Source organism: Halichoeres trimaculatus, unplaced genomic scaffold (genome assembly GCF_033239565.1).
Source record: "Halichoeres trimaculatus isolate MK-OKI-2021-1 unplaced genomic scaffold, fHalTri1.1 fHalTri1_scaffold_1, whole genome shotgun sequence".
Lineage (NCBI taxonomy): Eukaryota > Metazoa > Chordata > Actinopteri > Labriformes > Labridae > Halichoeres > Halichoeres trimaculatus.
Window position 1 is genome coordinate 33,417,814 of NW_027437179.1, and position 24,788 is coordinate 33,442,601.

The window sequence follows — 24,788 nt, forward strand, 5'->3', positions numbered from 1 at the left end:
CATGATTGTGACTCCGTCAGAATTCAGTGAAAACTGACTCCATATTTGGGTCATTGACGCCAGTAACCAACCAACCGCAACTGGGGAATTGACGCTGGTAACTGGCCTGAATGGTGCACATTTCTGATGGCGTCAGCTGTGAATAGAATTTTCTAAACCAATATGGAGAAAACTTTTAATGCTAGTCTGATTGTAAAATATACATGTTGATAGAAACAACAATCTTGTTTAAAGAAATTACAGTGCCGTTCCACTGTGCTGTTTATACTAAGCACAAAGAGTAAGAAAATCTGTGTTTGGTCGACTGTTTGTTTGTTGCAACAAAGCTTTTTGGCAATAAATCTAGCACCAATTGAAAGCCTGTTTGTTTCTTTTAAAGCCCTGTAGACCAAGAACATTTTTGGGGATGCCTGTTTTTTTTTTTTTTTTTTTTTTTTTTTTTTGTTTTTTGTTTTGTTTTGTTTTGTGCCAGCCCAAATAAGATGCAAATCAGTTTGTTTTACCAGACGATTTTCTTTTATGGATCTGCTCTTGTTTCCTGTTTGGCTTACCCCCCAAACAAATTCAGTGGTGGTATAGATAGTTATCATGGTGGAAGATAAACTGGAAATTTAATTTTGAAGCAAAGGGTGCACAAGGTGGGAATATGAGCCTTTCCAAATGGCTTAAAATGGATGGCATCACAGTGGTCACAATGGAGACGCTAGATATGCAACTGAGAAAAATTTGATACCACTGGAAGGATGATAATGTGATAAGGGATGGGTACTGAAAAAAGTAATTTTATAGATACTGACCAAATTCTACCTGTAGTACCGAGTACCAGTTTTTTGTAAAATCAAATGGAACCATGTCATGAACACATCATTGCAATTTGATATACTGAGAAATAAATGTGTTAAATTGAAAAACTGCCAAATATTTCTCATTAAGACGGTGTCAGAATGTCTTAGCCGGCTGTATTTTAGTGATTGCGAGTGAGCATTTACTTTTATCCTGGAGAAACTGTGAAATGTGAGTGAAAAGTAGAACGTCGTGACTGACAGACAGCAGCTATGGTTTAGGATGTGGTCAATAAGCAATAAAGCTCAAGCCAGTTATGATCTATTTTGAAAGAAATCCCTGCCTCAGCATTTTGGTGGATTACTTTCAGTGTCACCTTCACAGCAGAGAGTAAGAGTGAGTCTGATGTAGTGTTTATTTCCTCAGTCAGAATGAATAAAGACCTCATTACTGCGATGAAAACCTGAGCCAATATTTAAATGCTACTATGGATACCATCACAGACCACAACAACATGATGTAACACAATAAACCTGTTGTAATAAAATATTTCTCACTGCAGTCAGCTCACTAATGGCTCGCACATGGAAGCTGATGGCTTGCTTTAAAAAAGTGTGATCACTGAACACTTCGTGTTCAAGGACTCATGTGCAACACATTTGAGATTTCAGCTTTTTCCTCTTCTTGCCTCAACTTGTCGAAGAGTCGCATGAAGGTGAAATGTCTTATTTTTTTTCTTTTGGCAACTAGTCAAAGGAAACCCGTTAAGAAGGATAATAGCACATAATTTCCCGTTTTTCCTTGACTGCTGTCCTGTTGCATCTAGCTGAGGCAATTTTCTGTCTGTTATCTGACAACTATGTGGGAAACGGTTTTCCAACAAAATATGACCTTTGGTTTTGAAACGGGGCCTCTGCTGGCAGTTGGTTGTGATTCAATGCAGATGTGTGAAAGTCTGCCTGGACCAAACTGAGACCAAATCCATCAGACAAGACTTTTAATTCCTCAAGCTTTAAGTGATGCAAGAGTGAGAAACTTTGTATATGTCACAGAAAAAAGAAAGTTTTATTGCAACATCTGGATGGATGCTGAATATTGTTTGTTTCCTGCAACAGGACACACAATCTGTTGAAATTATATCACATCTTTGACATTTACTGTTTACAAGCCAAGTGTTTCCCAAAAGAGGACTTTGGACACACTTCCTGTTGACCGTGCTAAGGTTACACACGCTACAAGATCTATTGAACTCTGAGACCTCAAAGATAAGTGAAAACAGCACGAGAAAGAATGCGTCATAAAGCGCTCAACATCTTTCTTTACACTACCCAAAGCAGAGACACAAAACACAATCACTGACTGTGACAGGAACAACCACGCGAGGATGGCTAGCGGCGGATTTAACGAGGACAGTTTCATTACTCACTGATGCCTGTGTTTGGTCTCAGTGTGCTGAGGAAACACAGCCGACCCCAGTCTCCATACACACTGTAACCAAACACAGCAGAGAAGCAGGCCCTGCTCTGGTGCTCCAAATTACTTTAAATACATTCTTACAATTCAGACTCAAGGAGGTCAGGGTTTGTGATGTTCTCTGTGGCACACTTTCAAAAACAATCGGAAGTTTACTCGGAGCACTTAAAGTTCAAACCTTGGCAGAGCTCCGTCTCCTGAGATGAACTCTATATAACTCCCTGAGTGTACTTCTGAATTAACTCTGGCCTCTGAAATGTGGCTGCACCGAACCCCCTTGATGATAATGATGTTTGCTTTCAAGGATTACAGCCAGTTCAATAATTGGACGACATTACGGCCGCAGACTCCAGATCAGATATGGCTTTCAACACTTGGACAGAGCGGCTGCTTCAGTTTCTCTGAAGGAAATGATTCAGCCAGACTTTTTGTTACATCCCCTGTGTCCAGACAAGGTCTGTGTCGTCTCTTTTAAAGTCCCATCAAAACATCATGCAGATCCTTAAAAAAGGAAGTACCAGACATTTCTGAAATTTCAGAAGTTTTGCTGGAAGAAGAAAAATTGTAGTTATTTTTGCCTGCACTTCAGTTTTAAGCTGTAATAGTCTGTCCTCACAAAAGGGCACCAACGCGCCACAGTATATTGAATTGTGGTCTGTTGTGTTTGTGGCTCGAGTGTCCCTAATGCCTCTTTCACAGCTAAAAAACAAAATGCAAAGAGGCCAAAGTATCACATACTTATGGTCAGAGCTGTTTTTCTTCCAACTGGTCGTCCTTCAGTTTATCTCACAAACATGCTGTAGATAAGATGAAGACTTTGTGTCATGGTTTCACATTTCTTCCCAGTTCCTTTTTACTATTATTATTATTATTATTATTATTATTTTATTTTATTATTATTTTTTTAATTATTTATTTATTTTATTTTTTATTTTATTTCTATTTATTTATTTATTTATTTTACATCAAAAAAGTATTCAAGCAGGCCAATGAAAAATGAACTAAAATAAGTCTTCAGCTTATTCTCTTTAACTTAATCTGCTTAGAATTGGTTTGAACTCAAAACTCGTGACAAATGGTCGAATGATTAAATAGCTTTGTTTGACTTCAATATTCAGTCACAAGAAACAGGCAGGAATATTGTGGATCCCAATGCTCAAAAAATGGGATAAAACTGCTTCTATTCACAACAGAGATTGGCTGGTTGGTCAAAGCAGTGAATTTAACCACCTTCTCTCTAGGGTTTGTCGTTCTGGCACAGCAGCCTTTTCCTCTGTTGTTTTAGAAAACAGGATCCATTCCATTGCGTATTTGGTGTTTAGATGTCCTGTCAAATGAGTCATATTGAACAAAGTTTGACTGCCACTTCCTTGCAAAATGTTAGTATCACATAAACTTTGCACAAAAAGTAAAGAAATCTGCGTTTGGTTGATTTATTTGTTGCAACAATACCTCTTTGCAACAAATCGAAATCAAACAAATCGTATCCTGTTGGAAAGTCTGTTTGTCTTTTTTAATGCTGTCACATTTATGAGGAACATGTTATGGGATGGGCAGCAGAGTTCAGTATGTGGGTTGCGCCCATTAAAAATTTGCCAGATCTTCTCTGTCAACACCGAACAGCTTGTTATGCTGTTGCTATTGACTCCTGTTTTGAGCTTCTGGTACCACCAGGTGCTGACAATCAGGTGTCTGATTGGAAGCACCTGTGCTGCCATCAACCTGCCACATCTGATTAAAGTGGAAAGGGACATTTCAAGCTGGTGCTTCATAAAACCAAGTAGCAGCGTTATTTGGAGTGTGATGGTGTGGGGGTGGCTTACTCGCTGGAGAAACAAGGTTTGTCATGATCAGAGGCTGTCTTAAAGCAGAGAGATATCAAGATGAGATTGTGCAAACCAGTAGCAATCCTATATCTCAACAGTTTGGGATCAAGCTCTGTCCTCCAAGATGACCATGTCCGCCCCCACAGAGCAAGGTTTCTCAGAATCTGCCTCATGTATGTGGAAAATCTGAATGGTGTGTTTTCAAATTTTCCACATTCATTCTTCATTGATTTAACTTTTACCTCATGAGATTTCATGGTTAAAGGTGAAGGTGATTTTATGTTATTACTAGGGCTGGGACAATATGCTTTTCTCCCGCTTTGATTCTTTTACAATTTTTTGGGTGGGGATTTGAATTAGATTGAGATTCTAGACATCACTGATTTTTGCGTTTTTAGTTTGCTTTTTTTTAACACCAGACCATGTGAAAAAGTTGAATGATGATAGTGATGTCTACAGCCCATAACAGGAGCCATATTTTCCCAAAAAGTGCTCATCACATGTGAGTCAGTTTTTCAGATTTGTCCAGGAGATCTGACATCTCAACTTTTTTCCAGCCCTCCTTATAAACAAAGACTCAAATGAAGGATTTAAATGTGAAGGAAAAAAAACCAAGAAATTACAATTTAGAATTGTTAACAAAAAGTCATGATAATACGATACAACTATTTCTGTCTCCCACCCCTAGTTGTAATGTTTATATTTAGTTTTCCATTCAAGCAAGACAACTAAAAAGTGGTAAATGAATGTTGTATGAACTTTTTGCCTGGTGTTCAGATTCCTGGGTTTCTGTATTTGGGAGAACAGTCAACAAAGTACAACATCCTCTCCAGAGCCTAAAAAAGACTTAAGACACAGCAGGGAACGTATGGATCAATATAAGTTGCAACCTGATTGGCTGGTAGAGGCATGAAAGTTTAAGGCATCAATTGTAGGTAAGACATGCTTTTGAATTGTCTAGTGTCGTCTCTCCCTTAAAGCAGCGTAAGAAAAAGTCTGGTGTCACTTCGGCCCTTCACTGTTTTGTCAAACTGTGTCCTCTTTTAGCTTCTGTTTTGATCGTTTCTTTGACACTTTGTGGCAAACTCTTTCCAAATTGATTATTTTAAAGGTCACTGTCACTAAGCTTATGATTATATCTTAGCTATCATGACCATTCAAACAGAATCTCACATTACCTTGGACATCCTTTGTGGCTCTTTTTTGCTGCAGCTTTTGTTTTCGTCACTGAAATTTTCCTCATTATGGTTGCACCTTTTCCAAATAAATTCACCCCTGCTGTTACGTGAAGTGCCATAGCAGTGCTGTTGTGTACTTTAAAATGCATACGTGGTGAAGTCCTGTTTCAAGAAAGTTTGGCTGTTTGTCTCTCGTCACTTTTAGTGGTCGTCTGGGCTTTTGCTTTATTTGTGTTTAAAGCCTCTAATCAAAAATATGTTTCTTTATAACAATTAGCCTGTATTCTGAAATTGTGGCAGCTCAGGTTAATTACAAGCTACAAAAAACTGATTGAAGGGGACAAATTTGAATGTAGACCTTGAGAGTTTGTCGTTATAAAAAAGATATTCATACATTTTGAAAGTAAATCAGTAGTTTTCACTGGAAAAGCAAGGTTCCCTTTTCATAACGGTGTTAACGTAGAGTTGGCTGTCTCTGAAGGAGCAGAAATTACAAGGGGATGGGTGGTTTAAAGGGTCAAGTTGTCGTTGGCGTGCTGGACGTGGAGTGAGTCACAGTTCACACTCTTTGTGTGTGGCCTTATTGCAGCTCACACTCTGGAGATGAGCACTTCACTGCACTTCAGAAGGAAAGCGAGGAAATACAGCTCAGTCACAGGCACGGGCTTGTTGTATCTCTGCTGCTCACACTCTCTGTTTTCGTCTCTGAAATCTGCTGGTCTCAGTCGAAACTCGTCAACTTATGGCCTGTATTGTCCCTTTGATCAGAGAAAGTTTTTCTTTTTTGAGATCTAAAGTATGACTGCACAGAAACCGTTTTCACGCTAACAGACGTGTCCTCCCAATGGCATGTTTTTCTCTCCATGTTTTGTAAGTGGGTACCATGTTCCTTGAGCTGTGCCTGAAGCTGAAAGAGATGATGGGACATGTCTGCGTGGAAGGATAGATGCTGATGCAATTATATATGACGGGTGTCTTATCTAGCGTCATGCTAGTGAGGGGAGGATTAGCACAGGCTTCTTTTTACACGAGAAATCACTCTCCTGTGTTTTCTTTTTCTCGGGCGTGGGTGAAATTATCTTTCCTGCCTGGCAGAAAACGTAAACACTATAGTTTTTTTTTTCAAAAAGATTGATTTTAGATACCCCTATCTTCTGCTTTGATTGGCCCAGGGTTGTGTATTATGTTGGGCCTCCTGTATGGATTTTGGCAGAACATGTGGTAGTCTTCAAACCTTTTCATTCATTCATTCATCATGCAACTACTTGTTCCACTGTGCTCTTCAGCAGATAACCATAAATGTGTCAAGAAAAAGAGGTGTGCCTTCATCACTGAGATCCTGTTATTTTCCAGGAATTGTTAAAGAGATATTTCAAAATATAATAAAACAGCAGTGGCCTCATATTCAAGTGAAAGCACCTTAATATTTTCTGATTTGCTCTTTTTTTCGTGCTTAAATCGGTGAGTATTGCATCTTCTTCACATGTCTTAATCTAACATGATTTTAACATAACAACTGTTTCAAAACCTTTTAAATTTGCAAGAAAAAAATACAGATATTTTAATCAGAGAAGCAAACAGAAGTTTAAACAGGGCTCTATTTGTGAGTTGTTGTGTATCATATTATAGCATTCTGTATGACATTGTATCGTTTTGTATATTGTAATGTATATTGTTTTTGCTTTGTATTGTTTCATATTGTAATCGAGCAGCAACTTTCGGTCTTAAAATATGTAGCAATGCAGAAATGCTAAAAACCACAGTTTGTAAAGGGTCCACTTGATGCTGGCTCCAGAAGTACAGGACACAACAAACACCAAGCCACAAAAAGACTTTTTTTTCACAGCAGAAATTGACATGTTTACAGCCTGGTACCAAAAAATTATAATAATAATATTACACCCTGAATCGCTCATTTTTCTAGCAGCACACACTGTGCAGGGGGGATTTTTTCCTACTCAGCTGTTATATAGATATAAGATAAAGAGTTTGACCAATCAGAGGCACAGTCCACGTGACTGACAAGCTGTTAATGTGCCAGCCCCATTTCCAAAACAGCTCTTGCTGATGATTTGCTTAAAAACTACCTTTTAGAAACAGATGGGTGACATCACAGAGACTACGTCCTTGTACTGTACAGTCTATGATTGTTTCATAAGGTACTGTACCCTATTGTTCTGTATTATATGGTATCATTTTGAATCCTATTGGTTCCTGTTATCATAATCTACTGTATTGTAACATGTTGTTTCTTATCATATTACACTAAACTGTACTAGTCGTATTGTTCCTTATCCTTCCTCATTGCATTGTACCATTTCCTTCATTTAGTATCATACTGTGTTAGAGATGGGTACTAAACTAGGTACTGACCAAGTTCCATCTGTGGCACGAAGTACCAATTCTTGTAAAATCAAAAGGTACCATGTTTAGGTACAGATGCCCGGTACCTAGCAATTGGTATCAGTACTCCATGGTACCACTTTTTGGTACTTTAGTGTGTGTTTATATGGTAATAAAGATTATTTTTTTGATAATAAGATCTCAAAATGTTTCAATTTAACATATTCATTTCTCAATATGTAAACTTACAATGCTGTGTTCATGTCCAGCATGGAAAATCCCCAACTCTTCCACTCCTTCACAGTCACAAGAATGCTTCACATTAATTCAGACACTTACACATGGTACCTTTTGATTTGACAAGAATCAGTGCTTGGTACTACCGGTGGAACACGGTTGGTGCCTATAAAAGTTCCTAATTCGGTGCCAAGGGATGGGTACCTTTCACATTTGAAACAATATGGCACAGATGCCCGGTACCTAGCAGTTGGTACCGGTACTCAATGGGGCCAATTTTAGGTACTTTTTTGTGTCTATGTGGTAAAAAATATATCTTTTTTTAATAACTAAATAAATATATAGTTTTTTTAATGTAACATATTTATTCTTCAATATATAACCTTGCAATGCTGTTTTCATGTCCAGCATGGAAAATTGCATACTCTTATACTCTCTCACAGCCTCCAGGATGCATTTAAGTACCTAAACATGGTACCTTTTGCTTATGTGAATCGGTACCCGATACTTTTGACAAAATTGGGTTGCTACCTTTGAAAGTACCTCATTTGGTACCCATCCCTAATTGCAAGTTTATATATTGAAGAATAAACATGATCAATTTTAAAAAAATGAGATTTTATTATTTAAAAAATTGTTTATTACGACATAAACACATACAACAGTACAGAAAATTGGTACCATTAAGCACTGATATGGCTTGCCGGGTACCAGGCATCAGTACTAATCACCCTATTCCTAAACTTGACATTGTATGCACAAACAAACCAATGTTATAAAGCTTCTGTTAGGAAACTGCTGAACAAGTATGGCCTTCTGGCAAGGAGTGTGAGAAGAGAGTTTAAATGGTCCGTAACAGGTGCAAGTTGAGGACAATAAAACTTAAAGGTTTGGACTTGATGGATACTAGCAGCTGTTGTAAAAATATAAAAGCTGTATATCAAGTTTTTGCTTAAAAAGTAGTTCCTACTCTTTATCCAAAACTGACTTTTTTGTGTCAAGTCATCTTAATGTTAGGATTTGATCTCATTAAATTTTCAGTGTAGCAAAACACAGCTCAAGGTAAACAATCAGGTGTCTCTAAAATACAAAGAAAGTAAGAGTTAAACAAACATCATGATAGCAGCTACCCAGAATGCATCTGTATGTCAACAATGTCTCCTCTATCTCCAGTGGACACCTCTCATCACCTGATAGTTGAGGCAGAGGTGTAAATGAGGGGTGTAGGCACGCAGGAGCCTTTACACCCTGGTTCCACTCAGATGGACCATACAGCATCTGTTACCTGTCTCATAATCTGTGTCTGCCAGATTTCTCTCTGCCACCTGTGGAACAGATTGTTCAGCAATGAGGAATGCTTGGTGTAGGAAAGTTGCTCTGATGTACGTTTCTGGACTGCATACCAAAGGAGATGGATGAAAACTTCATAGCCTTAACGCCATCATTTAGTGCCGTATCCAGTGAAAATAGTTTACTCAAAAAAATGAGAAAAATGTTAGATTAGAGCCAGGAAGGAGTGTCAGTTTTGGGATGAACTTGCCTGACTGCCAGTTCTAGGTTCCACAGGAGAACTTCCCACATTGTGACATTAAAATATTTCCACCAGAAAACTTCACAGAAATCAGAAATTTTGGTAACATGAAGAAAAAAAAGGGAAAAGTAAATATGTTTTAGATGTAAACTGTTCCATCCAGTGCAGATTTTTAAAGAAAGCTCAACATTTGGCCCAGCTGGTAACCATTGTTGAGTCACATATGGTTGACTGTATGAATTTATGACCAGTGTTTTTCATTAATGACTGCTCAAGTTAAAAAAAGATGTTTTCACATAATGCTGAATGATGAGCAGGTTGATTAATTGTTAGTTTACAGGCGTTTCCTTGTAGAACTTTAGTGTTTCTCATTCCTCTTGGGTTATTTCTCTCAGTTATACTCTTTTGTCAGCGGTTGTTTTTTACTTTTCATTTTATAACTGAAAATTAATCACTTGGTTCACTGTTGGTTTGGCCAAAAACATTGAATGCTTTGATTTTTGTGGTGGACTTTTTTCTTTTTTATATTTATAGAAAGAACCTGACGTACAGTCTCCTACAGGTTGGGTATCTTTTTTTTGTTATTAAGTGACTATTAAAGCTGGTGTTAAAGTTCCTGTAATGACTTTCTAAGGGATCTTGAAAAGTCTCACCTTTGTTTATGCCTGATTGTAAGACATGATGCAGAAAGAGATTATCAGCACCAAAATTGCTTATTCCTAAACGCTATTTCTCAGTTTCCTTTTCCAGTTAATCCAGGACCGGTACGTAGAAGTCCCTATGACAACACCACGCCGGCTGACAAAGTTTAGCAGTGAGGCGCAATAGAAAACCTTTCTAATACAAGAAAAGGATTTTTTGGACATATTTTGTACAGTCAGCAGTTATTCTGCAGTGGTCTGTTCAAACTTGAGAGTCTATCAATAAAATGATGAGTGAGGTTACGTTAGCTCTGCTTGGTGAGGTTGGAGTACCAGTAGGACATAACCAGGATTCACTAATGATACACGTTACGAACACATCTCATTGGGGTTGTCCAAGAATTTGTTTACTTCAAGGAAAACGAGAGATCTTGCCTCTCATTGCTAAATTTTGCTAGCTGACCTTGTGTCATCAAAGGGGCTCTCAATCTTCTAGCTTTGTTTCCTCCTTGGAAAATCAGATCTGAACCACAGAGAAATAGCATTTAGAAACTAGAAAAGCACTCAAAGAGCGCAGACCTCCGCCAAGCATATTGTGATTATCACACAACACTTTAGGCTTACTTTAATGTTATACTCCCTTTCAGCAGATTGTCTGCTACAGTTTGGTGTTAGTTGCAGGTTTGTACAATAATCTGTTACCTGATAGTGTTGAAAATTATGATGGATAGATCTTAATATCCAGGATCTGGATCGTACTTTTACATCTGTCAGAAATTATTGTGATCTTGTCTTGAATTGTTTTGCAAAGCAATCCGACCATTTATTGTCGAGTGATATGCACACATGGTGAAAACGGCCCTATCTCACAATGATAAAAAATCCTTTAAAAAAATCCTGGATCCAGATAGTGATCCTGATCACCTCCAAAATGGAATCACTTCTTCTAATTCCCATTTTGAACATTTCCTTAAAATTTCATCAAGATCTTTTTGTAACTTTTTGAGTTATGTTGTTCACAGACAAACAGACAAACTCTCCCCAAAACATAACCTCCTTGGCAGAGTGCCCATTCTGGCACTGATAATCTTATTTTGAACCATGGATTATGATCATAGAAGTGTGAATATTTTCAAGACCAACTCCAGGTTCTTTAAAAAGTCAAAAAATCCTCACAAACCAATGAGAGCACACATCAGGCATACAGACACTGCGCCACTCTGGGCATTATTCTGTGTTTTAAAGGAGCCCTGTTGAGTGCTAATAACATTGTTGGCCTTATTTGGAATCTCAATAAAACCCCTGGACGGAGTTAACAGCTCAGTTTTTAAAACCATTGAAGTGTGATGAAGAAATGTCAGCTGAGGACGAGTACTGGTGAAAAACACCTACCAACACCCACCAGCACCTTAACTAACACCTTAGCTGTACTATACTTAACTGCTTTAAGTTAGTGATTCACCGGATCATACTGAAAACGCAAGATCATACATGCAGACACATGTGGCTCAGGGGGAAGCCCTGGTGCATAAATCAAACGTGTAGTAAAGTGTACAGCTGATAGAAGAAAATAAAATTTCTTAAATTCACATGCTCAGCATACTTGACATAGCGTTCTGGATATCATGTGTCTCATGGCCCCTCAGAAAATGTGGGCTCCTGGGGTACGTCTTTTATTTTATTACATTTGTTTGTTTACTGGTTTTAGAAAGAGAGGCCGTATGGATGACACATAGTTGAGCAATCTACAACAGTTTAGTTTCACAAAGCAACCTCTTTAGAGCAACTCACATTTAGCTTTTTCACTAAAACAAAACAAAAACAAAAAATTGACCACCCAAAAATATACAACGTGGAGTCATGTAGGGTTCACTCTTTCCTGATAGTTCAACCACAACTACCAAACTGTGAGCTCAAGTTCCCTCTGAGCAGCATCGGCCGCTGTGAAAAGAGGCCGCTGCTTCAACGATGACTCAAAACACAGGATGACAAAGTCTGTGCTTCATTACAGAGAGAAGATCATCCTTGATTTAAAGCTTCATGGGTGTAGACACTGTTGGTCTAACTGACATGCAGACAGAGATGCACCAGTGGAAATTACTTTTATTAAAGCATCCAGACTAACATCCTACCTTTAGTCCACCCCCTGCTGTTTTCATCACTCTCTTTGTCATCGTAAACCGGCCTCTTTTGTCTGAGGGAGAGAAGCCTTCCCATTGATGGAGCAGTGTTTTTCATGTCAGGTGATAACAGGCATATGGTTTAGCTTATCAATGAGTGTTATGTTCCAACGTTTATGTGGCTTAGATCCACTCAGTCTGCAAACTCTCTTAATGCTTCAAAAAATATAATGAGAATGATATTCACATGCTGTTTTGATAATGTGTCCAAAATAAAAATAAAAAGCATAAATTTAAAGGTCTGTCTAAATTCCTGTTCCAAATGACGGATATAAAGTTCCTTTTTATCAAAAGAGCACAGCCAGTCTTCTTGACTATAATCACCTGCTATTATGTCAAGAATGCAATAATTTGTTTTAACTCCGTGGCACACATAATTTGAGAGAACTACCCTGCAGCAAGCCCCTTGTTGCCAACTCAACATGCCGTACAAATGCACACACCAAAAAAAAAAAAAAAACTTGCAGGAATGCTTTGAGAATATAAGCTAGCCCAGGGAGACGAGTGCAGGTCTGATGGGTGCTATTGTAACCTGATGAGCCCTGAGGCCAAGCTTCAACAGTTTCTGAGGGGATGGAGGAGGTGATCACTTCACTGCAGTGGCTGATGTTAAACCCTAAACCTCTAATTATCAGTGGTAAAACCAAACAAGTTGTAATAAACCCAGCAGGTAACTTTTTTGAATAGAAACAGAAGGTTTAAACTGTCAGAGAGCTGAATTTGAAAGCCAACATGCACAACAATTTTACTTCTTTACTGGTGATATGTTTTAATCTGCACATCTAAAGCTATTACATTCTCTTCAACACATTTTTTTTTTACCATTAATCAGTTTGATGCAACATCAGTCATGGTCTGATGTGTTATTTGCTTTGGTTTTTATACTCAGTTAGTGTTAGTCACGGTCATGCAGTGTCTTAGAGTTAAAACAGTGCTCTACCTCTGCACAAGCCCTCGTTTTTCTCCGCTGACGTAAGACTCCCGAGGATCAGTGATAAATATTCCACTTTGTGTCCAATTCAACAAGATGCCAGGGAGGAGGAAAACAAATTCTTTGTAAATTATCCCAAACAGTCCTTACTGAGTCTTGCACTTGTTTGAAAACTGTTCAGAAAGTAAGTGAGAAGTGTCCCAGAGGCTGCAGACAGTGCAGAGTGGGGCGTGCTGCAGGTCCTAGTGCCTGTCCGACTCCACAAGTCTAAAAGGAGAGCTGATACCTCACCAGGTTACATCTCAGGGTGCAGCTCATGTTAAGCAAAGCTGCAGCTGCGACATTTTTCTAGTTCTGATAGGTATACTTTTCCATAATACATACTCTGTGGAATGCATTACCGTTAACTGTTTAACTGCAAATAGCCTCTCCTCTTTTAAAACTCTTTTAAAGACTCACGTTTTTACTCCGGCTTTTGGAGCAGGAAAGCCACTTTATTGAGTCTTTTATTATATATTTTATGCTTTTACTGTTTTATTTGATTTATTTTTTTCCAGTTTTTATTGTTTTTATTGCTACTGCCTTTTTACCGTCATAGCACTTTGGTAGGCCACTGGCTGTTTTAAATGTGCTATATAGATAAAGCTGACATTGACGTTGTCATGTTTTATATGTAGCTAACATTTTATGTCTTCACTAACAACCATTTGTTTAACTTTCTTTATTGTGTTCCTCAAAATTTAAAGTTTAACATAACTTATTTAACATGTTTGAACAGGGGACTATAGAGTATTTGGCTAAAGTTAGCAAAGCTAGCACCTCTTGTCTTTAGTTCTCCCTGGAGTTTGATGTCAACATGCCTGATTTTTTTTCCAATACTCCATACAGGTGATTGCAGTTTAACTAGACCGATGCAAATACAACTTTCATTTTTTTTTAGATCAAACTACTCCAAAAGTATGATGCAGTACAAGATTTAATTGTATTCTGTGCATAGTATTTTTCTGCTGTATTATCATTGGATGGCAACATTTAGCACTTTTCATCCAGAAAGGTCAACCGTCTTTAAACTCTGAATTAAAATGTAAGCCAGGGGTGGCCAACCTACGGCTCGGGAGCGGCATGTGGCTCTTTGCCTTTCAGGGTGTGGCTCTTCGATCCATTCATAAAAATATATACATCGTTAAAAGTAGTTGTGTGCCGATCAATCTGAAATACTGATATACTGGTGCCAATGTTGGGATCAGTGTCGATCAATGTTTTGGTGTACAGACTGATACTTAAGTTTCAGTTTCTCTTCACTAGTATGAATTTAAACACACTTACAAACACAGTAAATCTTGCTCTGAAAGTTGGAAATGTATTGATTTTTATTTGTCATGTCATTTCGTTTATGTGTTAGAGGAAGTGTGTTTGTAAGACCCTGTGTGTGACCTGGCTCTCTGTAGTACCACAGTCATTTTTGTGGCTCTTGGTCTCTGACTGGTTGGCCACCCGTGCTGTAAGTAGTACAAAAATGTCTAACTGTTCAGTGCTTGGTTGTCAGAAATGATACTTAACCGTGGGCTCAGGTTCTACTGAATCCAGACAGGATCACAACCATTATAGAGAAACTTGTGTTTTAGAGTGAAGAGCAACTTTCTAATGGGCAACCTTCAGCAAAATGTGTCAGTTAGCAGCAGAGAATCACCAGTTAACAGGTTCACACTTTACACTGAAACACGAGCACCATCTGTGCCTGTGAGCTATTAAACATGTTGATTGTAAATAAGTGATGTTAACTGTCAATATTGGAATCCAGTTTTTACCTTGTGTAGTTAAAACAGGATGAGATCATGGCCAAATACAACACTTATGACTCTAAGTAAAAGCTTAAATTATGATTAACAGAAAAAGAATGAAGGCATTTATAGCAATAACAATATTTCCAAGCTGTTCTTATTCTATTCAGGTTAAAACACCCACACTCAGACCTGGACTGAACCCTATCAAACTTTTTTGCTGCTATCTGACTCTGGAAGCTCCATATCTGGCTGAGGTTATACCCTTAAAAAGGTTAAGGATCCCATAACTGCTAATTTTATTCTGTCTCTTTATAACTTCCCCTGAGCGCCTTTGTTTCGTATGATTAGGCTGAATTGATTCCCTGTTTTGTTTTTTTCTTTAAAAACAGCGGCAGATGTTTCACACAGACAGATGTTCATGAGATCACCCTCCTCAGTAATTAATTTCACAGACAAGAGCTTTTCCAATGAGTTTTCAAGAAGTATCCACTTGGCTGTTTTTAGAGTCAGAAGCAGTGAACCTTTAATTTCTATCATCCCCCAACAATTATGAACATGTCGGAGTTATTTATGGTGCTCACTTTCCCCAGAATCTGTGAAATTGTTCAACTTTCTTTCTACTTATGTAATTGTCAACACCCTCTCATACACAGGATAGAGTTACAGAGTCTGTTTGAGGCAGTGAGAGTGAATGGTGCTAATGTTTCAGGAAGGGATTTGAGCGTCAAGGTGAGACGGGATAAACTAATCCAGGTGTGTAAAGTACGTATATAACTGTGTGTGTGTTTGTGTTTCATACAGATCTGTGTGTCCACTCTCTCTCGTCTAAACTGGAACACAAGGTCACTAGAGAGTTGTGTATTTCCACTCTTTCCTTATAAATGAGATAATAGTTGAGATATTCTGTGCCTATGGGCTGCATTGTGTTCGTTTTTATGTCACTACCAGTCTTGCACATCTGGATCCCAACAAAAACACATGGAGGCAAAATGTTCTTACCATATTACACGAGGATCGTACTCATGGCTTTGATTACTCCTCTGAACTCTCCTTGGCTTGACTGGTATTTTTAAAAGTGGTCACAGCCATGTTTTAAGAAGCTGCCTTTTTGTTTTCAGCGTGTTCTCTGCTACATGATGAGCTAAACTGGATGTGCCATCCATGAAGAACGGTTACAGTTGTCTCTGGAGAGTCTGGCAGAGCAGACACAACGCTTGTGTTGGATGTTTCCTTCTTTGGCACTGCAGGGCTTTGGGGATTTGAAACCTGGCCTCCCACACGTCTCCTGTAAAACTCGTTTGCAGGAGCTCATTTGGCCACTCAGGCCGGACCAGACTCCTCTGCTGTTCATCAAACATTTTGGACATCTTTTGACATGGCCGGGGATTAACGTAACTGAGGGGGAAACATCTGAGGTGGAAACATAAGTCACACGGGGTTGTTTTTGGAGGCTGACAGTTTTTCTGTCCAAGGTTCAGATGTGAACTTTGAAGCCCACGGTCACTTTTCAAACTTAACCTCAGAGGGGTCTAATGGAAAAGTCAGGAAGGGTCATTTTGATGTTTGTTTTGGTGTTGTTGCATCTTGTTTAAACATAAAATGGTGTTGTAATGTGATTTTGGCAGCACAAACTGGTCTTTTGTGGGAAAATATCTCATTAATGATCGCTCCTTATTCCAGTAAGTGTGCTGCAGCCTGAAGGTTAGACTGAAGATACTCTGAAACCTCTTTGTTTTTTATCATCAGTGTAAAGTGAGCTGAGCACACCATTCTGTTCCTAGATAACTAAAAGCAGACTAGTCACCAGAACAAGTCATTCAAAATGAACAATGTGAGTCTTATCTTGCTGGACCATTGAAAATACGTACGTACCAGGGACTGTTCTGATAATTTTCTAATATTTATGAGGGAATATCAAGATATCAAGTTAAATCACAAGGATGATATATCAAATCATGAGATAAAAAGTTGAAATTATAAATACAAACACTTATTACTTTTTATTTCAAATAGATTCTTAATATTTCAACTTTTTGTCTCAGAAAATCAACATTTTAGCCCATGAATTTTCCTTTTATCTCAAAGTTTAGATTTTAAACTCATCAATTTGACTGTCTAGTTCATATTTTTGACTTTGTTTCCCATTTATTCAACAAAGGCTTGCAATTTTTTTTTCTACCTGGCATAAACAGGCTTCCATATTTGAGTTGAGAAACCTTAAACAAAAACAAAATGAGCCGGAATCTGTCTTAGCGCTACCTATGCAGCATTTTATCTCTCTGTATAGGGATGGGTTACTTTCTGCATTTGAAATGACACTGAAAATTGGTACCATTGAGTACCAATACCAGCACTCAATGGTACCAATTTTCTGTACTTTTTTGGCTTTATGTGATAAAATATATCAATTTGTTTAAAAATAAATATATATTTTTTCAATTCAATATATTTCTTCTTCAGTACATAACTTTGCAATGCTGTGTTCATGTCCAGTATGGAAAATCACCTACTTTTCCACTCCCTCACAGTCACAAGAATGCATTTAGGTACCTAAACATGGTATCTTTTGATTTTACGTGAATCGGTACCCAGTACTTTTGACAGAATTTAGTTTGTACCTTTAAAAGTACCTAATTCAGCACCCATCCCTAACTCTGTATAATGAAACATAAAACAAAAATTGAATCTTGCCCAGTGAACACTAAGGTTAAAAAATTTGAATGTTTGTACCACTTTCACATCACTTTTTGTAAATCAGGGGCTCTGTGTTTCAAAGTCTGGACCAAGGTCCATGTTTTTGTTACATTGTGTACATTTGGTTGGGACTATTCCAGTTTCACCTTTCTTTATTGCAAACAGACTAATAGATCTACATGATGAACCTATGTGATATCGTCATCAACTTTGTTCTTTGCATTTCTGTCGTTTACACTGATTGGTCACTTGGCTGGTGGGTGGCCAAATTCACCTGTCTTCATGTACCTTCTCTCTTCCATTCTATGAGACAACAACTGGGAAGTTGCAATGCTTTTGTGTACATTTTTGAGTTAGCCCCTTATAAAATCATCTCACCAAATATTTATCAAACATTTAGTCTCTTTCTCTTCCTGTGTACTTCCACAGTTCTTTTTTGGCAGTGGTTTTCTTTTTTTCAGTAGTCATATCATTATTTCCTGTCATTAATCCAAACCTTTCAGAATAATGCTTTCACACTGGACATCAACCAGACTGTGGTCCCGTTTGGCCCAGACGGAACAGGGCAAAAATGCTTGACTGTTTGGTATAGACCAGGGTCCGGGCCAGGTTTTACACCAATCATTTTGGTTCAGACCACACAGGAAAGTCTGAAAGTTCGGACAAACAACATTGGTGTGAAAGCCCCCTGAGCTTAGAGTCTCATTAAAATATTTTGTTTGAGTAAGAAAGCAAAAAAAAAAATTAGAAAATGGCATTTTAAAGCAATATAACTACTTTAAAATGGACTTGGTTTTAATTCTACTAACAACATTCTGTGAGTCACTAATCTTGAGTACACATCAAAATTAACTCCTGAATTAGTTTTACTAACAAACAGTGTAGAAGTACTTAAAAGCTTAAGTTACACTGCTGTAATTGGAATTTATTTATCAAAGTCAGCCTTTAAAGTTTATAACATGCAGCAAATCTGTTAAAGTCCTATTCCTGTTAGAGCCATCCTTCCCCCCTGACCCCCTCCACAAACAAGCTGTCTCCCTCTTTAAACAACATACTGTATTTGAAGACTTGGCTCTGGGTCCAGGCTGGAAGTAGATGCAACAACACGCCTCATGCTTTTACAATGACTCGTTCTAATAGACGGGCTCTTGTTTTAGAAATTCAAACCAGAACTGGGCCAGAAAAATAAAATGTATGGTATTAAACCCGCCTCTGTCCAAACCAAACCCGAGGTGTTGCTTTTACAATATGAACCACCACTGATATGAATGGTATGTCATAGACGACCACAGATCTGTCTCTGTTATAAGGGAACACTGTAAGTCAGCTCCTCTGAAGACAGGAGATGTGAGCGCTGCTGTAAAGATCCACATCTGGCCTTCATCAGCCACATCAACTCGGATCCAGCGTTTGAAGAGACAGCTGACTTCGTGGAACTGAGCAGGAAGTAAGGGCTTAATCTTGATTCTATGAAACATTCAGATTTGATTAGCACTAAGACGCAGCAGAGCGAGATGCAGGGCACTTTGTCTTTCTCAGACACATTTACCTCTCAAGGTCAACGGTGGTTATTCTTCACATCAGTTAGGATGGTAACTAGAAAACATGCTAACTGCCTTCACCAGATAAGAAGATAGAGCTAAAATGATCACAACTGCTGTATTACCCCCAACATGGGGGAAAAGCTACAGTTAACCCAAACAAGTGGAAACTCGAGAATATTCAACAATTATTTCAGTGGTTTTAAGCTCTGTCAGCTCTGAAACAAGCATTTTGACATCTATCTGATCGCTGTTACCCTGACGCCAGATCCCTGTCTGGTCTGTTTCCACTGCAGTTTGGCTCTGTACACCCTTGTTTGTCAATGAGACTAAGGATTCCTCATGGTAGTTACTGAAATGATGGTTTTCTGCCTTCATAGTGAGTTTTTCTTCCTCAACGTCTTCATCAATAACATCCATACATATATATAATGACCTCTGACTTGTTGGCTCCAGTTTGTTGTGAGGTTAAGTCGAATATGTTCTTGAGTAAATTCTTCCACATGCTACTGAGACTCCTGTTTGTCATTTGAATGCATTTTTAATTTGCAAATATGTCTGTTTTTCTTCAGATTCAATCGTCCAATGCACCAAACACAAGTCAATAAGCTGTTTGGCATTGTTAGAGAAGATGTGGCAGCTTTTTCATGGGCGCAACTCACATACTCAGCTCTTCTGCTTATCCCACAAATACATGTTCCTGACAAATGTGGCACCATTTAAAGAGACATAACCCAGGCTTTCTAATTGTGTGAGATTTGATGCCAAAAAGCATTGTTACAACAACAACAAAATAATCTTTCAAGTACATATTTCCTTATGTTCTCTGCCAATTTAAAATTTCTTGCTCTAGATTGCTGGAGCTGAAATGTAGCAGGAGCAGCTAAAATGATGATCAACCAGTGGCGATTGCTCTAAGACTGCAAGCAAAGCTCAGCTTCCCCTAAAATGTCCCCCAAAAAAGTGGTGATATGTACTGCTGTGTACATTTCATTGACAAAATATGCACTAGAATTCCTTCATCTTTGGTTGATTTGTTGAATCAGCTACCTATCACAGGTAACTGGCTCGACCTCCTTCTCATTCATCCCCGCAGCGTCTCAGCACTTTAACACAGTCGGACGCTGGGTGTCTTCTGACTTCAGCGGGGAAGCGTAGAGTGGGTTGTTCCAAAAAAATGGATAAACGCTGGGCTTTGTCCCGGCCATCGGACACTCATCATCTCTGGGGGTCTATGAGGCAGTGGGCTGGCCTGGATGCTGGGCTTCTGCATGATGATTGGATGATCTGTCTGAGGCTGAATCACTTTTTGATTGACAGTGAAATGAGACAGTCAGCGATCTTGAAGAATAACCCTTCACCGAAGCATCCTCTGAGTTTTAGAGTCAAGGTGATTTATTTATCATTATAGCATCATCTTCAATTAGTATGTCATCAATGAGGAATTGGTGATAAATCACCATACTGAAACTTCCTCTACACCATGGTAAACCTTAACACATTATTTAAGGATGAGCTAGCTTAATGGCTATAATGATAAATTTAATAAGATTTAGTAGGAAGAGTATCAGACCAAACCTAGCATAAATAAGCTTGGTGGTGAAGTCTTGACTTCCTGTTGTTAAATCAGATTTAGATTTAGTATCTATCTATCTATCTATCTATCTATCTATCTATCTATCTATCTATCTATCTATCTATCTATCTATCTATCTATCTATCTATCTATCTATCTATCTATCTATCTATCTATCTATCTATCTATCTATCTATCACAAGAAGGTAATGTCTTTCTCATCTTATTTTCTAAAGCTAATTGAGGACCTGACGTCAGGTAGAGACCTGAAGTATCTGTGCTCAGACCACCAGCTAAAACCAAGCTAAGCATGTGACCTCTGACCTCTGGCCCACACAGCCTAGATTAGCCCAGGGCCACCAGGCAGATATTCTTTCAGGAAAAGGCTCCCCTACACTCAGGGACAATAGTCACGTTGTCTTTGAGAAATTTTCTGCTGGATTCACTTTCTTCTTAAAGAGAAAAGACGCTTTTATACATTGCTGTTTACAGTTGGGTTTTAACTCCTCGTTTTTGTCTATTTGCTGCCTTGTTTTTTCTGAAACGTTTAGACTTCATATCTTTCAGTGGTGACACCAGCTTTGGAGCAGCTGATTTGTTCAGACCCTACTGTACTTCCTCTTCAGCCACGTCTGTTCCTGTTACATGACATGATTTTCAGCACATCTGTGTTTACAGCTGCGTGATGATGATCGAGGGATCTATTCTCTCTGGTTAGTGTTTGTTTACAGAGGGTGCGGTGTGTATATCTGCGTGTGTGTTGTGTGTCTGTGTGTGTTTGTGTTTGGTGGAAGGTTGTGTCGCTCTGTGAGGACAGACTGCTGACAGATGAGATCTCATTTACCACAGCTGTCAGGAGGATGTGGTCCTGATGGTTCAAAGTGTCACACCAGGACGGTGTTTCACTTCCGTCATAAAATGTAAACGATTGGTGTCCTTTTGGATTTCCTTTGGTTTTGATAATCCCCTGTTATGTCTTGCTCGGAGCACTTTGTTTCCAACCCTCTCTTTCCAAAAATTACCACATACTTAACATATCCTCCCTCCCAGACACTGGCTTCAGGAGTCCTGATTGTATTTTAAAAGTCCTACTGTCGCACTTCTAAAGCGTGGGCAGCAATGAGGAATTCATAATATCTTCACTCAGAGTATGTTTCAAATAAAAACACTGGTACATTCAGGCACATTCATATTTTTCAGATTAGCACACAGCAGAGTTACCATGCAAACAAACACTGCGATTTATTGTTTAAACAACACCCTGACTCATAACTTGGAAGGTTCAAAATATGCATTAAAATAGAAAGATGAACAAGTCAGTTACATAACATTAGCACAAAATTATCCTGTGAATGAGTTTTGTAGCTTAATATTGTCACCATGGCACAATTCACATACTTTGCCAACACTGATACCTGTGTTAACATGAAAAGAAGCTGGTGGATGTAGGGGGAATATACCAAAATTAAAGCTGCGCTGCTGTAGGCGTGGACGTCATTCACAACAAAACAGTTTTATCATTTCTGGTTTTGATTTTGTACACCTAAAAATTCTGATGACTCACCAGAGGAAAATAAGTGTAATCCCATCACCACAGTTCTGTCCACTGCTCGGAGACTTTCCTCCACTTTCTCTTTGTTTGTCTCAACGCTATCGAAAGAAAACAGTATCTGTACCACAGCAACTCTTGGTAGTTACAAGAGGTAGAGGGGAGCTCTCTGAGCTGATATTTAACAAACATATTTGAAACTTCATCTTTGAACACAGCATTTTGAAGACAGAGCACTCCCTCAAATTCACACTTCATTGAAGTCAGTGTCATAGCATAAATTCTTTCCCCCTTGCAATGTCAGTTTAACTTTTAACAAAGCTTATGACCAAAGTTTACCAAGTGCGTGTTCGATCCATAGACGTTAAAAAAAAATGGTCGTCATCTTGCTCATCTTCAAGTGAGTTCACCACAAAAACTGCTCCCCCTGGTGGCTGGCTGCAGTATAGGTAAAAAAAATCTGTCTCGCCAGCCATTTCAGATGGGCTGTGGTGAATTTTTTTTAAATTAATACACCTCGTAGAAATGTTTCTCACGTCTGATTGTTGTGGTGATTTGAAGATATTATTGGGCTGCCTTGTTTATAGGTCCTCTTTTCTCTGAGGAGTTTTGTATTCATTGCTTATCAGAGGTTAAAAACAAGGTTTTACATCATGTTTAACAATGATTGACCGTTGCTGTTCATATGTATTTTTTTTTTTGTAGGTTGTAAAATGTATCAGGAGGGAGAGCCAAGACCAGATTAGACTCTCGAAAGAAAAAAATACTTATTTTTTCATCACCTGGCTCCACTCAGATTCTCACGGAGTCCTTGATAGCTTCTGCTGTGCAGACTCTGGTAGCCAATGGCGGGGATGGCTGCAAAACCGTACAACAGTAAGTGGTGGAGCCACGCTGTCCTCTTTATATACAGTAAATGGTCCAATCTGATACCGTTTCAACCTACATCAGCTCCAATGGCTGCGTCCCAGCTCCGGCAGGTAGGAGCCCTCTGGATCAGATACACAAGCCTCCTGTTTTTGCTGGATCCAAGAGCAATAACATGTTAATTTGCAGAAAGCAGATGAAGCAGGACAGGAAGTCATGGATGAAAACCACTTTAAAATTCCTGGTGTCTTTCAAAATAAAATAAACCATGTCAACACAGTGTTAGGTTTTACAGCCCCAAATGCAGAGAGTAGCCAGTGTGAGCTGATGGAAGAGAGCGCACGCAAAAGATAATTTTCTCATGACTTTGTTGACATGCTTCGTCATTTGACACAAGGTAATGTAACACAGTCCCTGCAGATAATCCAAAAAACTTTAGGTGGGGTGTAGAATTCTCAGAGGTCTAATCTTGAAAAATGCATGTCACTGTTAAGAACTAACAAGTAAAACCGAAATAAACGTTCCAAATTGACGTCATGAATCTTGACAATTTGGAACCAGTTCCTCCAAACACAAGCCTATGCTACTTTTATATACCTGCTATGTGGCTCCCCCAGTGTTGAGGCAAGTCAACTTCCATTAAAATCAAAATGTGTGTAATCAAAACACATCCTTGAACCAGAGTTTGGGGTAATCAGGTAATTAATCATTTGTGATTATTCTCATTAACGTTATTGGCAGAACCTAAGTGACTCTGAGTGCAGTCAGTCAGTCTAAGCTTTGGAACATGGTAAACATTCAATCATGTAAAGTCTTCTGTGATTTACAGCTGATAGGCTGAAAGTGCAACAGTCTCTGTGCTTTAAAGTCCTGCCAACAGTTATTTACTGAACATACAGTGAGTGTGTGCATGTGTAGTCCATCACAGCATTGTTTAAAGTATGTCACTGATTGATGTAAAAGCCCTGACGTTCAGATCATGAGCTTCATCAGAGTGGCACTCTGCCACAATAAGGGATTGAGATACAGTCTCCGGTCTCTACGGGGCTCTGTATCTCCATGTTGGCTCGGTTCCCATCACTGATGCCCTGCGGCCATGATTCAGTGCCTTATAGTTTGTGCTGAGGGCTGATATACTGAACCAGTGGAAAACAGGGTTTGACAGAGAGGTCTGCTGTCACAAATCACATTTTTGTCTGTCAGCCAGTTGGAATGCTTCCATATATCAAATGTTCTTGTTGTAAATTGTCTGAATTATTCAGGGCCGTGTCCTCATACGGGTACAAGCATTTTGTTTAACTCAAACTTTATTACAGCATGACTACATATTTCTTGTCTACTGCTGTTGATGTTTGATGATATAAAACCTTAGTCTACTTTATATTACTTTATGTATCCAGATTAGAAGCATGTTTTCTATTCAAAGACTGATTATGAGTGCTGAGGAATTGTTTGAAGTGGTTAAAGAATTAACAAGAAAGATAGTATGTCTGCATAACTTCTGCTGTGGCTTACAAAGCTAGAAGTATTTCAATATAAACTTAATGCAAAACAACCATCTACTAACCCTAACCCATCATGTGCACTTTTTTTACTCTCTAACTGTGCCTCAGCATGAAAGTCCAAGACCAGATCTGTGATTTCCCACAAAGCC

General features: G+C 38.7%; 2 protein-coding genes across 2 annotated transcripts in view; one reads left to right on the top strand and one right to left on the bottom strand.

The window, feature by feature from the left end:
- Positions 1-13,245, bottom strand: part of ngfb (nerve growth factor b (beta polypeptide)) — a 31,786-nt gene extending 18,541 nt beyond the window's left edge. The window contains exon 1 of the mRNA XM_074669867.1: positions 13,133-13,245. The gene's annotated coding sequence lies outside the window, so the exon portion shown is untranslated. The remainder of the gene's footprint in view (positions 1-13,132) is intronic.
- The window catches only part of LOC141790125 (potassium voltage-gated channel subfamily A member 10), a 114,780-nt gene that overhangs the window by 5,164 nt on the left and 84,828 nt on the right, over positions 1-24,788 (top strand). The window lies entirely within an intron of this gene.